General features: G+C 38.2%; 1 protein-coding gene and 1 pseudogene across 48 annotated transcripts in view; both read right to left on the minus strand.

Moving 5' to 3' along the window:
- Positions 1-12,189, minus strand: part of SRPK2 (SRSF protein kinase 2) — a 242,472-nt gene that overhangs the window by 166,544 nt on the left and 63,739 nt on the right. The window lies entirely within an intron of this gene.
- On the minus strand, positions 4,175-6,723 carry LOC145523932 (PRELI domain containing protein 3B pseudogene; annotated as a pseudogene).

Consider the following 12,189-nt stretch of genomic DNA (forward strand, 5'->3'; position numbering starts at 1 on the left):
AATAAATATTTCATGTAGTAAAATTTAAAATGTGACTTTTACAGCTGCATAGCATCATGATTAACACCACTACAAACAAATGTTTCAATACAGACACAAATATGATTATAAAATATAACTTTCTGGCAAACAACAAAGGCACAGGCATAGGAGGAATGTAACTTTTTCATATGCAACAATGATTTTCAAGGCCAAAACACAATCAGTTGAGATTAATGCATGTATCGCTCCATGTCAATATAAAACTTAATATTACCTCATTAAGAAAAAGCTTAACATTTAACTTTGTGTGGCATTATATCCACAAGTAAAATATATGGAAATACAGGGAGAAAACATAATTTTCAAGTTATTGTAAGGAAGACATTCAGAATCAGAAAACTGAGATTTGAATTTTGACTCATTAGTATCTCTGATTCCTCAAACTATTCAGTCACATCTTCCATAAGTCTGTTTCATCTTCTATAAAACGTTGTCAAAGTAATAATTTGATTCATCCAATTAGGTAATTACTCAGGAAAATCAGAACACAGGAAAAGTTGGGGAGGGGTAGTGGTGGTGAGCGGACAGTGGCAAATAAAGATACAGAAAGCTGGTGAAGACTGTTTCAATCATTTCTACTAACCAAAAAAGTTAGAAGTCATTCTCTATTTTGCACCTTTCACAAATAGCTTTTTCAAATGACATTTTAAGAAAATAACTAGAGCTAATGATACAAGTTTTCACTATAATCTGAAAACATGAAATCTGCAATGGAAAACTTTGCTACAGTTTCAATGCAAAAGAACATTCATATCAAAATCACAGTGAGGACAATGTTAACTTGTTTATTTGATATCAATGGTACTGCTAATGTAGACGCATCCCACAAAGACCAAGTCAATTGGACCCATTGTTCAAGGCTGCTGGATGTAACAACGAGTTAACTGTGGCTCAGAAACTCATTTCATCATCCTGAAACCGTTCTGGCTCATAGTTCATGAGTCAAAAACAATAAACCAAAAGCTTTAACAACCCAGACTGCCTATCCAGGTTATTCACCAGGCTTGGCACTCAATGACTTTTAGCCAGTGCCAAAAATTGATTCTAACATCAAAGGGTAAAGATTTATGATGAGAGAACATATTCAAACCCTAAAGGTGGAACAAGACTTTGCAGTACAATGGAAGCATTGTTGGAATAAGTACACACCATTTGGAAGCCAGATTCATTTCAACTTGAGACTGGCAAGCGTATTTATTAAGTCTTATTCAGATCATAAAAACTACAGAAAAGTGCCACCTTAAATTATTTTTTGGAATAAGGCAGGATATGCATGCACACATGCTAAAGTAAACAGAAATGTCCTGCTCAAAGACTTGAGACAGACTTTTGTATTAACCCTTCATTCCCATTAGGTAATATCCTATTATGACTAGTGGTAAGAAAATTGACAAACTGAAAAACTAAAATATTTGCTCTACCTTTTCAATATTGTGACTCTAGGAATCCAGAGACCAGTGATACACACAGCAACCCATTCTAGGCACTTCAGGACTGCCCTAGCCCCAAGTAGCTATTAGTAATTGCTACGTGAGGCCTACAGATCGCAACCTAGAGACACACATCTCCTTGCTAAAAGAAAAACTAAAAGCCTTCCAAGACTATGATCGTAAAATCAAACTACAACACAGATTCCTGATCTAAATGAAAAATATAAACTATCACTCTAGTGTAAACCCTAGAAGCATCTACACTGTGGCAACAAATAACTATTGTTCAAAATGCTTTAGGATCAAGTATCTATTTTATTAAAGTTCTCTGTTCTCTGGCATTCTAAAGGCTTGGAGAAGATACAGGATATTTACTTATCAAAAATCCTGTTGCCTGTTACTTTATTACAGCAGTATATAAAAGACCATGAAAAGGAATCCATATACAGTTTATATTAGATAAATAACATTTAAAAACAAAAAGCTTCTTCCAGAAAAAATACGCTCTCTTCCTCATTCTTATGCTTTATTAATCCATTCTTCTGTTCATTTAACATGCTTACAACAAAAGAGGAACCCCCCAAAGATCAGAATACTTCTCGCCAAGATCCATACATTATTTAGTTTTAAGAGCCAGAGGCAATGGTGAGAACTGTGCTGGATTTCTTTTCTTTAGTTTGCAATTCAGTACAGTCAGATTTCAGTTTGCAGGGAGAGAAAAAGAGGCAGTGTTTCAGGCTGCTAAAGGACTTCATCAGGCCACAGAAGGTCATCTATCTCTGTACTCTCAGTCTGTCTTCAAATATATTTACCAAAAATACCAAAGTTTCAAAACATTAATGAAACTCATAACAACAATGAATTATTATTATTGCATATGACATATTGCTAGAACTGAACTGTTTAGGTAGAAATTTTAACCTCAGGAGACCACACCACAATCATCTGGTCAACTCTTTTAAACCAAGCAAACAACATTGATTTAAAATCTCATGGAGCAAAGAGGACAAGAGTTTTCTACCCTTAAAGAAGCAGGATACTCCTCTGCCTGAACAAAGAAAAAAAAGAAACAGTCACATAGAAAGACTGCCGCTAACCGCCGCCCTCTGGCCGGCAAGATGCCACCTTTCATCGGGAAAAGCATTTAACCAAAACGTTCACTTACAAATGTCTTTAGCTGTGATGCATTTTTAATGTTTATACATCTCCAACTTGAGTAGAAAACAACTTTTAAGAAGAAAATGAGGAACAAAGGCAGAAATTTTGCAGGATTAAAATTAAAACACTATCACAGGAACATTTATTTAAAGAAAATAATACTAAGAAGGGGGAGATGTATCAATAGTTACAATTCTGAAAAAAGAAATGCTGGAACACAATGTGATTATAGAAATGCAAAATGTAAATTAATGGTCAAGTGTCAAATCATCATACCATTCTAGCTCCAAGAAAAGGAACACACGCCTTTCCTTCTATGTTTACTGGAAAAAGAGATCTGAATATCAGGCAGGTGCAACTGAACATGGCCTGGAAACACAAAGGTCTCAGCTCAAAAGGAGGTTTCAGTGTAAGGGCTGGACCATATAATGTAAAAGAGATCATGAACTATCTTGGAGGGAGACTTAAGCATGATTTCCCCAGTAGGGAAAAGGGGGGATCAACTGAAGCAATTAATTTTAGTGCTACAGTAGTCTTACTACTGAAAATTTTAGAAGTACAAATGTCATTACATCTGCCATGGTGAATACAAAGAGGCTTTTCTTCATGCAAGAAGGTCTTATTGTTAAAAAAAAAATTTTATGATCTTTTAAAAAGGATAAACAAACGATAAATCAAAACCAAGCATAAAGAATCAAACAGTTTCCAATGTATAAGTGCTTTACTTTAGAACTTAAGTCTATGAACCTGGTGACTTAGGACTCCTACAAATACCAACAAGAACAAGGAAGATGAGAAAAGCTTCCTACCCCCTAACACCACTCACTGCCAGTGCCATCCAGGCATATTCTAATTTTTTTATTTTCTCCTGTTGTTTCTCCTGTTGTTTCAAAGTACTATTTAAATCTCACCTTTTTTCTTTTTTCACTTTTGTTGGAGTCATTACTTTTGTGATTATTTTTACTCCAAAAATGCTATTTGAGTACAAAATTAAAACACTGTGATTTTTAATGGTGGTTTAGAGTAGAACAAATTATTTTATACAATTAATGTATTTTTATTTTATTTTTTTAATGTATTTTTAAAATGAAACAATTTCTCCTTTAAAAGTGAGTTCCCTCATGTAAGCTCTCCAAGTTGATCACAGCACAGCAGTCAGTCACATGCAGAGGGGACTCTGCTTGGTTCTGGGATTGGTCCAGAGCCAGGTAGAGTTCCAATGCATGAAAAGCTTTAAAATTCTACCTTAAGGAGGTTCCATCTGCCAACACCAATTTCCAAGTATATTTTTCAAAAACTGTTAAATTTTGGCATAAATACTGGAATCCTCAAAATCAGTCATTTCAGAAAAAACTAATTTCGACTGACCCCTTTTATTAAGAAACCCTGCACATCTTTGTTTTGATCAAGTCACATAGCTTTTCTTCAGCTTATTTAAAAAAAAACTCTACCTAAAATAGAGTTGTATTTTTTAAATAACAAATAAATACACTGTCAGCTTGCAGAAACCTGGGAAACTAGGTGTCATATATCAACTTTCATTATCATTTCTCCACAAATGCTGCTGCTGCCATTGGTGTCCGTATGCTTCCTCTTGCCCAAGTTGTCAATTCCTCAATTTCAGCGTTTATGTATTAAACATTCCATTGCTTCTTGGCCTTTATTAGTGTTTGACGATATCATACTTGCCATCAGCCCTTCAAGGTAACTGCCAAGACTGACTCCTTTCACAGTAATTATGGCTTCTTGAGTCAAAATAGCTTTTTCTGGGGCTTAAGGATGTGGTTTGTATGTAAATCTCTCATCTACTGAAACCTTATTTGTAAATGAAATATTCTTAGATTTAAGTTCCACTGTTTTCTCTTTGGGATCCACTATAGAATGTTCTTGCACATATGTTTTGGTTCTTGCTGCACCAATAATAAATTTCACAATGGAAAGCAGTCCCCACTCTGTGCTGAGAAGTGCACGGCTATGCAACTTTTCAGAGGGATCTACGTGTCTGTCCAGTACATCAACTAAAAGCACACTCGGGTTCATAGCATTTGGGTATTTCTGCATCGCAGCTGTTGTAACGATTTCCCATGGGTGGTCAAAGATGTGCTCCAAAGTCCAGATGTTAATGGTGCTGGCAGCCAGCACAGTGTCCAGGCAGCATTAGGGCACAATGAGGCAAAGAGGCCACTCTTGCCCCCACCCTGCCCCTCAGCTGCCCCACTGGCAACCCCTAAATCTCCCTTTTTACATTATACTTTTACATTTAAAAAGACTCTCCTTGAAGGAAAATACCAAAGGTATACCTGTACAATGCTCCAGCACAGTGTCTTGCAGAAGTCTTTAATAAATATCACTAAATATGAGGCAACACAGAAATTGAGATGAATTTGAAAGTTAATTCCTAGGCAGGTTGATAAGAAGTCCAGGGTCCCCAAGGAGGAGAGAGGGGTCTGGGGCTCTTGAGGAGGAGATAGTGGTCTGGAATTCTCAAGAAGGAGGAAAGGACAAACTTTTTTTTTCTACATTCCTTAGTAAGGATTATATAACATCCATGTATCCTGCTTGAAGACAGTTTCTCCTTGAAAACCTGTCTGACTAATCCTGTTATCTTAAAATGTATATTATGGGAGTGGGTCTGGTCAGTTCAGTCGCTCAGTCGTGTCCGACTCTCTGCGACCCCATGAATTGCAGCAAGCCAGGCCTCTCTGTCCATCACCAACTCCCGGAGTCTACCCAAACCCATGTTCATCGAGTCGGTGATGCCATCCAACCATCTCATCCTCTGTAGTCCCCTTCTCCTCCCGCCCCCAATCCTACCCAGCATTAGAGTCTTTTCCAATGAGTCAACCCTTCGCATGACGTGGCCAAAGTATTGGAGCTTCAGCTTCAACATCAGACCTTCCAATGAACACCCAGGATTGATCTCCTTTAGGATGGATTGATTGGATCTCCTTGCAGTCCAAGGGACTCTCAAGAGTCTTCTCCAACACCACAGTTCAAAAGCATCAATTCTTTGGCGCTCAGCTTTCTTCACCGTCCAACTCTCACATCCATACATGACCACTGGAAAAACCATAGCCTTGACTAGACGGACTTTTGTTGGCAAAATAATGTCTCTGCTTTTAAACATGCTATCTAGGTTGGCCATAACCTTCCTTCCAAGGAGTAAGCGTCTTTTAATTTCATGGCTGCAGTCACCATCAGCAGTGACTCTGGAGCCCAAAAAAGTAAAGTCTGACACTGTTTCCACTGTTTCCCCATCTATTTCCCATGGAGTGATGGGACCAGATGCCATGATCTTAGTTTTCTGAACGTTGAGCTTTAAGCCAACTTTTTCACTCTCCTCCTTCACCTTCATTAAGAGGCTCTTTAGTTCTTCTTCACTGGTAAGATCTTTCTATTGTTAGTTCTAATCCTGTCATCTTAAAATGTAAATTGTGGGAGTGGGTCTAGTAAGACCTTGAGACATTCTTTTGACTTATTGTAATAACCAATTAAAAAAGTATATAATTCCCCTGCTAAGACTAGCAAGGTGGGTACTCTCTGTCCCCCTTCTGATGTCTATGTCAGAAGCTTTCCAATGTCCTCTTTCACTTTAATAAAACTCTTGCTACAACAAAGCTCTTGAGTGATCAAGCCTGGTCCCTGGTCCCGAAGCTAAATCTTTGGAGATCACAAATCAGACATCATTCACCGTAAGCTATCAAATTTATATTCAAAGTCATTGTTTAAGTGGTAAGACTATGAGGTTTTTCCTTTATTCTACATTTCTAAATATTCTATATTTGACTATAAATATAATCAGAATGCTTTATTTTTTATAGTTGTGATAATATTTTAACAATGAAGAGTATATACAATGATGATTAAGAATATGGGCCAACTGCCTAGACTTGAATGACAGCTCCTAAAATCAACTTACTTACTATCCCTAATCATCATCTACAAAAACAGAATATAATAAGAATACCTATCTCATAACTGTAGTGAGGATGACACAAAATAATGCATGCAAAAGCATTTAGCAAATAGAAGGCCTTAATACATATCGGTCAACAGCTTCACTGTTAGAGTTGTGGGCTTATCACCTGAACATGTTCCACAGTTACAAGTTAGGGGTTAGAGATTTTCTTGCTCCGCCTGGAGGTCATAATACTTTATATACTGTTTTCATTAAAAAAAAAAAAAATCTGCATCAAGGGTAATTAAAAAATATGCAGGAAACAAGCCCTGGCCTTTCTCCAAAAACTAACTGTGAAACAGACTGAGATGGCACCTGAGTACTCCTTCCACTCCCCCTCAGAATCACTCACAGGGCTATGTTGTGGCAGAGCTCTGGAAAACCCATTCCACGGCATGCTGGCTGCTTTCACATGTGAAATGTTCATCTTGTTCATATGGAAAGTGCTGTATTACTAGAATTTCAAGAGCAATCAACAGGTGAAGGAGGTGGCTACCTTAATGTATGGTAGACATATACAAACTTCTAACTGTATGGACTGTAATCTTCATTCTGATGACTGACTAAAAGGCTATAATGCAACCCAACTGTATTTTTCTGTTTTTAACAGAATTTCTATGACAATATTTCTACTTACAACACTATTGTAAACACTTAATATGTAGTAATTTATTTAGTCTTTGCAACTACGCTTTGAGGTAGATCCTTTTAGGATCTACAGCTGAGGGAACAGCAGCAAAGAGAGGGGAAGTGGTGAATCTCATGACTGAAATCCACACAGTATCTCTTCTCTTAAACTACTAGGCTGGTTGCAGCTTGGTGACTGGTACCAGTAACTACCTTCCTATTACCAGAACCCCGTCTGGAGTGTCTAAAGCACTTGGTGTGTATACCTTGAATGTATCAGATGGCAGAAAAGGGTAATCTGAGTGTCTGCTTATTCAACTAAAAGTCTTTTCCTCAAGAGAGTTATGAGATGATCTTACCCTTTCTTTTATTCAATCTGCATGGGAGCTATTAAGGGGATATTGTTGGGCACCTACCTCCAGTACTCATTCATCTTATCTGAAAAAGAGTTGCAAAATTAACGTAAGTACTTAAAACTTCATCAAAAATAAACAGGAGGAATCTCCCTCCCTCTAGTTGGAACCCTTACCATTTCTTCCCCCACCAGAAAGCCTGCCCCTGGTGCCTCACACTTCTTGAACCTTCCACCCACCACTGCTGCAGTCAAGTTTCAAAAACAGCAAACAGATCTCACTACAGCCCTGCTTAAAGCCCTTCAGCACTGCCCCATTTCCTCAGGCCACACTACTTTGCTTGTGATCAGTCTCCTATAAAAATGTAAGGAGAGATTTCCCTGGTGGTTCAGTGGTAAAGAATCTGCCTTGCAAGGCAGGTCACACGGGTATGATACCTGCTCAGGGAACTAAGATCTCACACGCCACAAAGCAACTAAACCGGTGAGTCACAACTACTAATACTGAAGCTCGTGTGCTCTGGAGCCCGCACACCACTACTACTGAGCCTACAAGCCACAACTAGAGGGTACATGTGCCACACAGAAAGATCCCACATGATGCAAAGAAGATTCCGTGTGCCACAATTAAGACCCAATGCAGCCAAATAAATAAATATTAGAACATGAAAAAGCATTTCTTAACAGCTGTATAAAAATATATATCAAAAAATGAGAATTATTGACCACATGTCTCCCCAAAAGTTGCACATAAATTTTGCACAGTCACACTGAGAAAACAATTTATTTAATGTCTTAAAATTCCAAACATAAATAACAAAATTCCATCTCTAATTTCATGAAGAATTTAAAGATATTTCCAGGCAAGTCCATAAATATTTCCTGAACGTAAGAAAAGTTTAACCAAAAAGCCATAAAGCAGCATACAGATTATATATCAGAAGTTTTAGAGGAATTTAGGAACTTCAGAATGATAAACTTCCCCAGTAACAAAACACTTCATTTTATTCAAGCTTTTGTCATTAGCACAGTCATTCTGCTAACGTCCTTGTAAATTCAATTCATCAGCACTTTGTTTTAGTTGTATATGTACGTATCAAAGTTTTAGGCAGTATCCTTAACCAACTCAAAGAAGTATAAAACTGCAGAAACATGCCAAAGACCAAAACTTCAAAATAACTGCTGTCCACCTTCTACCAACAGGCCAATCAGAGACAGATGTAGAGAGATCTGGTTCTATAGCATCCATCCATCCACTAGATCAGAGCTCTAAAGCCCAAATGTCTTAAGGGGACAGCCAGACCTCCTGTAAGATGAGCAGGGTGGGACTATGGCAGACCATCTAAAAGGGGCACAAACCACAACCTAGGTCTAGGACCCAGCTGTCACAAAAGAATGCAGACACAGAGTGGCCAGAAAGTCTCATTTTTTTCAGAATACAGAAGTAAGGAATTGTTATGTGAACTATCCCAAGCTTCCAAGCATTGCCAGGCACATGAACACATTCACAGGTGTGATCCAACCCACAAGCACCATTTTTCACCTCATGATAGTGTTGCTGCTACTGCTGCTAAGTAGCTGCAGTCGTCTCCGACTCTGTGCGACCTCACAGATGGCAGCCCACCAGGCTTCTCTGTCCCTGGGATTCTCCAGGCAAGAATATTGGAGTGGGTTGCCATTTCCTTCTCCAATGCATGCTAAGTCGCTTCAGTTGTGTCCGACTCTGTGCAACCCTATGGACAGCAGCCCACTAGGCTCCTCTGTCCATAGGATTCTCTAGGCAAGAATACTGGAGTGGGTTGCCATTTCTGACTTCACAAGATAGTGTAGGTCTTATTTATTCATTTGATAGACAGGCATGGTTCCATGGTGCCATCCTTGCACCACATACTCTGCTAGGCACGGGGACAAGCATTGAGTCTCACTCTATGTCCTCATTCAGTAGAGGAGAAAAGCACACAGACATAACGCCATGAACACTGTGGTCAGTGCAATAACAGAGCAGGTAGAGGGCATGAAGCAGTGAGAAAAGACTCTTGAGTTTGCAGAGAAATAGTCCAAGAGGTCAGGGCTATTTGGCTAGAAGGACTGAGCCAAACAGGAAAAAGGTAGAAAGGCCAGACTGCAGCTTGACACTTCTGATGTAAAGAAATGTAAAGTGTGAGGCTAGGAAAATAAAGCTGGAATATCTCAGACCTGCTGGGTCCATAAGACCTGCTGGGTCCATGGACTCAGACAGGATTTTGGGAGGGAGCCGAGGTGGTGGTAGTGGTTCCTGAGCAGTTAAGCCAACTGCAGTTCAGGCAAGAGGGATGAACTGAACACAAATGCAGGAAGCAGATAAAACCATGAGGATGGATCATATATCAGTGCAAAGAAGGCAGCAAGTCTGAAAAATGTGTTCAGAATTTTAATAATAATGTAGTAAAATGTTATCCTTTCTAATGTATATTAAATGGGAAAAAAATAGAAACCATCACATACAGTGAAAAAAACTTTGTATCACCATAATCCTACACCAACTACTATGCATTTTCCTTCCATCTAGAAATATCCAATGACATTCTTCTGTCCAGTCTTTAATCTACTTACTTTTCCTTTGATTCTAATTTTTATCTGCTTAGATTTCTCCATTTTGTCATATCCATTATAAGCTTTCTCAAACCTTTTGTGGAATGAAATGGAGCATAAAAAAACTAAGTTATGTGTCAGTTTAAAAACCCAAACCCACCTTTCCACAAACACACAATATTTATGTCAACTGCTTCAGTCTTTTCACATAGCACAGGATAGAAAGAGCAACACTTTTTATTCTTTTCCACCAGAGAAACCACAAACTAGGAAAGGTTTGGCTGTGTACATAGTATGACCCTGCCTAACTGTCTTAGTTGACAAAAAACATCTTCCAGAAGTGAAGAGCTATTTTGTGCAAAGAATTATTATCAAGAAGGTGAAAAGCAACCTATAAAATGGGAAAAAATATTTGCAAATCATCTATCTGATAAAGGTCTACCACCCAGAATAACTCCTACAACTCAGCACAAAGACAACTCAATTAAAACAAGAACAACAGTCATTTCTGCAAAAGATATAAAAACTGCCAATGAGCATATGCAAAGATGATTAACATCACTAGTCATTAGAAGAATGCAAATAAAAACTACAAGATATTCCTTCACACCTATTAAGCTGACTATCAAAAATAGGGAAAATAAGTGTTATAAAACATGTGGAGAAACTGGAACTCTTGCACATTGCTGGTGGGAATGTAAAACAGTTTAATCACTATGAAAAAACAGTGTAGCAGTTCCTCAAAAAGTTAAACACAGAATTATCCCATGACCCAGAAATCCCATTTCTAGGTATATACCTCCAAAGACCTGAAAACAGCTACTCAAATAAATCCTTGTACATAAATATTTACAGCAGCACTATTTTCAACAGACAAAAAGTATGAATAACCCAAGTCTGCATCAACAAAGTGTGGTGTGTACATATACCATGGAATATTGTTCAGTCGTAAGAAAGAATGAAGTCTGACACAAGCTACAACATGGAACCTTGAGGACATTATGCTAAGTGAAACAGGCTAGTCACAAATAGTCAAAGACTGTATGATTCTACCCTATATCAGATAACTGGAGTAATCAAATTCATAGAAACAAAAAGTAGAATAGTGGTTGCCAGAGTCTGGGGAGAGGGAATGGGGAATTGTTTAACAGGTACAGAGTTTCAGTTTTGCAAGATGAAAATAATTCTAGAGACTGGTTATACAACAAAGTGAATGTACTTAACTGCATACTTTAAAATGGTTAAGACGGAAAATCTTATGTGTATTTTTGCAATGTTTTTTCAATTTTTAAAGGAATAAAGTACTGATATATGCTACAAAGTGGGTAAACCTTAAAAACACTACCCTAAGTGAAAGAAGCCAGACACAAAGGTCACATATTGTATGGTCTGTCCAAAATAGGCAAATCCATAGAGACAGAAAGTAGACTGGTAGTTGCCAGAAGCTGAGAGGAGCAACTGCTAATGGGTATGGGTTTCTTTATGGGATGATGAGAATGTTCTGGAATAAGACCATGGTGATGGTGGCACTAGATGAGATACTAACATCTATTAAATTACACACTTATAATGGATGAATTTTATAGTGTGAATTATACTTCAATAAGAATGTTTTGTTTAAAGTAAGAAGCTATTCTTTTGAACCTACAGTGCCATATAAAACAATAAAATCAAAACTCCACTAGTCAAATGAGATTTTCCCATTTTTCCACCTTTGTGAGGTATCAGTTTTAAGTTAACACATTCTCGTTACCTTTTACTAGAGGGAAGAGCAAAGTGCAGGTGGTGTGGGAGCAGCTCTGCAGCATGTGCACCCTGGTGCTTCCTGGTGCTACGTCCACCCACATGTGTGTGTCCACAGTCTAGGACCCACCCTCACTGACCTAACAGCTGCTCTGTTTTGTCTTGTCCAGTGCCACAGACTTACTGCACTGCTGTTCCTCATCTCCATTAAGTACTTCTGCCTTGCTATCAATTTTCCTTTTTTATTCTAGCCTGTTACCCCTGTGGTAGAGCCACGACCCTCACTACTGCACAGCCTAGACACAACC

This window comes from Giraffa tippelskirchi, chromosome 10 (assembly GCF_054371585.1).
Source record: "Giraffa tippelskirchi isolate mGirTip1 chromosome 10, T2T-mGirTip1v1.2.pri, whole genome shotgun sequence".
NCBI classification, from domain to species: domain Eukaryota; kingdom Metazoa; phylum Chordata; class Mammalia; order Artiodactyla; family Giraffidae; genus Giraffa; species Giraffa tippelskirchi.